Source organism: Mirounga leonina, unplaced genomic scaffold (genome assembly GCF_011800145.1).
Source record: "Mirounga leonina isolate KUSES-001 unplaced genomic scaffold, KU_Mleo_1.0 Mir_91, whole genome shotgun sequence".
In the NCBI taxonomy this organism is placed as follows: Eukaryota; Metazoa; Chordata; class Mammalia; order Carnivora; family Phocidae; genus Mirounga; species Mirounga leonina.
Window position 1 is genome coordinate 23,923,756 of NW_023270839.1, and position 6,065 is coordinate 23,929,820.

A 6,065-nucleotide genomic window follows, 5' to 3' on the forward strand; every position below is an offset into this window, starting at 1 on the left:
AAAGCTTTGTGCTGTAGTAGTTAATGAGTTGTACTCTTTGATGATTGATATCCTTTCATTGACTACTACACGCAGATTCTCTATACTTTTCAGATAGCTTTTATTCTGAAAACAAGATTGGGAATGAAACATAGAAATTAAATTCTGAATTTTACTCCTAAAGGAAACAAAGGACTGTGAATTAAGGTACTACTTAGCGCTAATGGGAGATGTATGCAGATAACACTAAAGCATCATCATCACTAACCATCTACAGCAGTGAGTCCTTTAAGTATTCTTTCTGAGTGTGGAAAGAGCCAGGTATCTTCCTTCCTTTCCTCTTTCTTTCTTCCTTCATTGCTCACTCACTCAACCAATATCCTTACAAGGATACTCTGCTTGCTCAGGGGATACAGGTGAATAAATCCCTACTCCGGAGGAGCACACAATCTAGAGATGACTATACTCTCTGGTTTAGCACATAAAAGAATATGAGAAAGTTGTAAGCTCCCTTACCTGACCTGTTTCAGAAGTATTTATTGGGCGCCCAGTAAATGCCAGGCACTGTGCTAGGCAAGGTCAAAAGGCAAGAAGCACCCAGTAGAGAAGACATCCTAAACAGGTATTTTCCTGTCAATGTGGTAAATTACACAGATGAACTTACTGGGAGAGCATAGAAAAGAGGTGCTTAAACCCATCCCGGAGCTAGTGGGAGGAGGGACATTCTGACACCTGGACAAAATTTTTGGTAAAGGTGAAGAAAAGCAGAAATTAAAGTACCTGAAATTATGGGGAAAGAGCAGCCCTAAAAGCAGAGACACCACAAGTGAAGACAGGCGACATGAAGCAGTGTGACACGGTGGGGAGCTACCAGCGGCCATGCGATGCTAGAGCCTAGCATGGATGTAAAGTGGGACGTGCGCCGGAGGGTCGCACTTGAGAAGTAAACGGGGCTGAAAGGTTAAAAGTGTATAAAATCAACGGAAAGGACAAATGCTAACAAACTGCATAGAGTGAGCACTTCCCTTACACTTCTTCTCACTAAAATCCAAATGAAAAGAATGTCATTTTCCTGACTATCAAGATTCTGGGAACCAAGGAGATGATGAATGCTTAAGAGTAATGTCTTGATCCCGACCAAAAGATACAAGGTGTCTTTCTTTCCATGTCAGTGGATTGTCTACTTCCCTACTTCTCTGCCCCAGGGAACCAAACATCGAGATTGGCTCAGAGACTGATACTTAGACTGAAAAAATGTCTAATCCTTGGCTCAAAATGACCTATTAGCACATCCTTCTGCAGCCTCAAAGTTTTTTTTATTCCTGGATTTAAGAACTCAGTCCACGATAAACTGGGTGGTGCTCTGTAAAGTTGGCCATTGTGGAGTTTCAGCAAAGAATTCAGGAATCTAAAGAATTGAACTTTTTTTTTCCCCCTTTGCTGCTACTGTAGACAGACAGTTCCTAAGCTTTCTGCCTCCAGGTGGGTGGCAATTTGACTCTCATGGAAGCCACTGGTCATCCCCTTGCATCTTCATTCAGTGCACAGAGCCCTCTGCCTGCAAGTGGGGCCTGCTCCCTTGATGGAGAAAATGCGGGAGGGATGATGGATGCCAGTAAACCAGGCACAGCTTTCTGGGTCAGAAGTTGGCTGGGGAAGGGCTCAGACTGCCAAGTAACTTGCAATGATGTCAGAACCCAGCACAACCAGAAAACACCAGCCAGCCAGCCAACAAAAGCCCTCACAACAACAGAAAAATCACAGAGCAGCCTTGCCAAAGCTGTTCTTTCCGCCCCCTACCCTTTTTTCCCAATAGGAAGAACAGCAGGAAGAGAGTTTATATTTTAAAACACTCTCCCTCCTCCTCCCTCCTTCTTCCTTTTGGTAACAAAGTGTTACCTAGTGAGGAAACAGTTCTCCGGATGAGTCCCAATGCAGTTCCTTGGGGTGTCTTTTTTGAGTTCGTTTTCAAGGCTGTCAGTGGAAGTTTCAGAAACAACTCAGAACAGGGTATTTTTCCTAAATGTAAACATGTAACTTTGTGCAGGGGAGAAAGCAGGGACCATTGAGGAAAGGAAAATCCTTTCTCAAGTCCCTTCTTCTCTCTTGCCTGGTAATTAACCATACTCAAATGAAAATTAAAAGTTTGGCGAAAAACCTCTTTTTTTTTTTTTTAAATAGAGATATCATGGTTCATTCCAGCCATTTAGAGCCTTCCGTGATTCATAATTCAACTGGAAATTAATAAAACACATCCCCTGTTCTTGGAAATGAAGTTTGGATTAAAATCCTCTTGTTTTGGAATATATGGCCTTTTTTTCCCTTTCATTTGTGCCAGTCAATTTTAAATGATGTCACTTCAAGGACATTTTCATTTCTCCCACAACATATTACACGAAACACTTGCCTGTAAAACCGGCTCATTAGCCTGCAAAATTATACTGTACTGAATGGCTTTCATTCAAAGTAGAAATGGGATTTTTAGTAGGCAATTTCTGTATTTTGTAAAGATAAAGCCATGTTTGATTGCTTCTTCCCAGCTGTTTTGCTTAGTGGTTATAAAGAGAAATTGGAGGGGGGTGGGGGACGAGAAAGGTAATATGGGAGCGGTTTTGTAAGGATGTGCTTAAAAAATAAATCTTAGATTAGGAAACCAAGGCCGAACTTTACAGGGCAACTGCGTCTGCAGCTCCTCTGGGCTGCAATGATTTGTCCTCTGGATGTCTGGAGGAAAGCTGTGAAAAAAAAGTGAGGGAAGGAGAAAAAGAGGGAAAGAGGGAGGAAAGCGAGAAGGCGGCTTCGCAGGCTGCAGCGGCCACCGCGAGCCGGATGACTGAGGCTCTGGGAGTTGCTGGAAGGAGCAGCCCTTCAGAGGTGGGAGAGGGAGGGTGCGCCGGGGAGGAGGGACGCGGGGGCCACCCAGGGGTCAGCGGGGCCGCGGCGCCGGGCCGGGGGCCTCCAGGCGGCGCTCGGCCGAGGGTGAGCGCGCCGGGCCGCCCGCGCCTCCTGCCGTCCGCGCCCGGGGGTGGGCCCCGCGTCGCGAGCTGCCTGGTGCGGGGAGGGAACCAGCTCCGGCTCGCCTGATGGATTGACTTGGAGATGGATCGAATTACACCATTTGCCTTGCCTCGATTTGTTTTGCTCCCGCTCCGTCCCGCTGCTGCTGCCGTCCCTGCTGCAAGGCTGGTGGTGGCGAGTTTCAGGATTATATCGAGCAAGCCAAGACCTAAAGAGAAAGACGGATTTTTTTTCTTTATTTTCTTTTTTTCCCTGCGCGTGACGAGCTGCTTTTCTTTTTCTTTCTTTTTTTTTTTTACTAGCCGACCCCCCCTCCCCCCGCCCCATGAGGTAAGACTGTCTTATAATCTGCTAATGCTCTGGGCGCCTGGTGGGGATCGGACCCAGATCCTCAGAGCCTGAATCGCAGCCCGTGTATGTGCGTGTGCCTGTGTGCGTGCGTGCGTGTGTGTGTGTGTGTGTATGTGCGTGCGTGTGTGTTGTCACTGGAGAGTTGATTTCTCTTCCAAGCAGCCCCGTCCGCCTGCCGTGCAAGGGACGCGCAGCGGGCCGGAGAGGTTTGTCGGACTGGTCCAAACTGGCATTGCTGGAGGCTTAGGGGGAGGGGCACGAGGACTTGGAGGCCCCCTCCGCTGTGCACACCCCCCCCCCCGAAAAAAAAAAAGCGAAAGGAGGGGGCAAGTAAAAGTTTCTTGCCAGGCAGAGCCGGCTCCGCGCTCTCCCCGCACATTCTCAGAGGGAACGCGGGCTGCTGGCTGCTCGGGCACGGCGTCTCCAGCCAGCGCGAAAGCCGAGCCGAGGCCGAAAGAACCGGCCGCGGGCTCGGCCGCCCCCTTCCGCCCGCCCGCCCCGGAGCCGACGCTGGGACCGTCGGGGTCGCGCGGCGCCGGCAAGGCGAGGAGCGGACCAGCGGGCATTCGCCCGCGCTCGAGGAAGGGGCGCAGAGCCGCCGCCGAGACCCCAGCAGCTCACCGCGGACGCCCGCTACCTGTCAGTGCGCCCCTGGCTCGGACAGCCCCCGGCAGCGCCTGGGGTCGGGGGCTCAGGGTACTCGCTACCTCCACCTCCCGCCCCGGCTGCAGCCCGGAGGGCAGCCGCTTCCCACCCTCCTTCTCCCCCTGCTGGCCGAGCGCGCCCGGGCGGGCTCTGCGGCCCGGAGCTGCGCGCCGCCCACCCCCACCGCCCACCCGGCGCCCCGGTTTCTCCCGCTGGCCACTCTCCCCCGCAACTTTCCGTGCTTTGTTCTACGGCTGGAAATGATTTACGGAAGCGTTTTGGACAGGGTCTCCGCCAGGAGGCGAGAGCCCAGCGCTGAGATGTGTTACGTTCTCATCTACCCATCAATTATGGATGGAAACAAATAAGGAAGAGTCAATTTTGCATGAGCCCCTTCTCCGGCGGCGAGAGGCGTCCTGCAGCCGGGAGGGAGCCGCCGCTCGCGCCGGCAGCCGCTGGCTGGGGGATGGTGAGGAGGAAGGTAGGGAAACTTTTATTTCCCGTCTTGACAGCGATGATGTTTGTGCCTGGTCTGCAGAAACTGATAGAGCAGCCGCCTTGGGTAACTTGGAAGGGCTTAAAGCTTCCTCTATCTTGCATAAGTCTTGGAGTGAAATAAAAGGTTATAAAAGACTTGGTGTGGATGAGAACTGGGTTTTAAAAATTTCTGCTAAATCGACTCTCGGGACCACCGCTGTCGGGAGAGTGTTTAAATCCTGAACTTATAAAGAGCTAAATGTCGTGGAAGCTAGAGGGGAATGAAGTAGCAGTATTAATTACAGCATTAGAAGAACTCAGGGTAGTACTCCGTGTTCGGAGGTGACCAGTCAGCAGCCCACGTTCCAGCAGCCCAATCCCTCGCCAGTCTCAGCTGGGTGACTTTGACACAGAAGGGACAGTAGATCGTTTTTATAGATATATAGACTTTGTAAACAGTAATTGGACCTTGTGTCCACCACTGTGGGAGGCTGCTTTCTCTCAAAAATAACGGTGGTGTTTCCAGTGACATTGGGAAAAGAAATGTCTAGGGTCATTTTCCCAAGAACTTCTGGCTACTGAGAATTTTAAGTCTGCAGTAAAAAGTCTAGTTGCTTTTTCAGGATTGTCCTTTCCTCTGCTTGATGTTTGGAGCAATAAAGTGGATTCTTTTGTTTATTTCAAGGCTAAAGTCCTAGGGAAAGGTTTAACATTTTTCTAAACTGGTTTGGTCTCTGTCCCTCAGCATAGGAAGAATTCTTGTTTGGAGAAATTTTTCCAGGTTTCGTCCTTGTAGAATTGAGAAAAATCCCCGACAGCTCAAGATGAGGAGTTTACTATCCTTTTGGTTTAATAAACAATAGGTTTTGATGCTGGTTTATTCAAGTTGTTAAAAAATCCTAGTGCTCTCTTAGCTATCTAACTCAGGAGATTAAGTTGTGTGTAGTCCTGTTTAATGTAGTGGGTGGCGGGCATATTCTGTCAGGCTGGCAAATATTACACAAACATTTACCCGGCTTAGATAAATAGAAATTGTCAAGTAAGCCCTGAGATTTGGGCCTATATTATCATGAACTTAAAACATCTTAAGGTAAATAAACTATAGCCCAGCCATAGCTGGGTTGTGTTTTTTATAGTTACTGTCTATGCTCTGATTTAGGTCCCTAGAATGTGCTCTCAGAAAGACAGTTAAATAAATAACCCTAAGATTTCCAAAATGTGTTGTTTAGCAAACCATTTTCTTCCACTGGCACATTTAGTTAGATTAACAAACAGTTACTATGTCTTATTGGATCCTACAGAATATTGCTACCTATCTTCGCTTCTACTAGAGATGCTACATAGATGACCTTTTTTGAGGAACATTTCTGTGATGCAGGACAGTGTCACCAAACAGCTGATTAACTCGAGTTTGATTTAGATTTGTGGGCATTCTGCCCTTTTCTTTCTTTCCTTCTTTCCTTCTTTCTTTTTCTTTCTTTCTTTCTTTCTTTCTTTCTTTCTTTCTTTCTTTCTTTCTTTTCCTTTCTTTCTTTCTTTCTTTTTCTTCTTCCTTCCTTCCTTCCTTCCTTCCTTCCTTCCTTCCTTCCTTCCTT

At 48.3% G+C, this 6,065-nt stretch overlaps 1 protein-coding gene across 5 annotated transcripts in view; it reads left to right on the plus strand.

The window, feature by feature from the left end:
- The first annotated feature begins 4,187 nt into the window (after positions 1 to 4,187).
- Positions 4,188 to 6,065, plus strand: part of SEMA6D (semaphorin 6D) — a 53,314-nt gene continuing 51,436 nt past the window's right edge. For all 5 annotated transcript variants that reach the window (XM_034994837.1, XM_034994839.1, XM_034994841.1 and 2 more), the window contains exon 1: positions 4,188 to 4,474. The gene's annotated coding sequence lies outside the window, so the exon portion shown is untranslated. The remainder of the gene's footprint in view (positions 4,475 to 6,065) is intronic.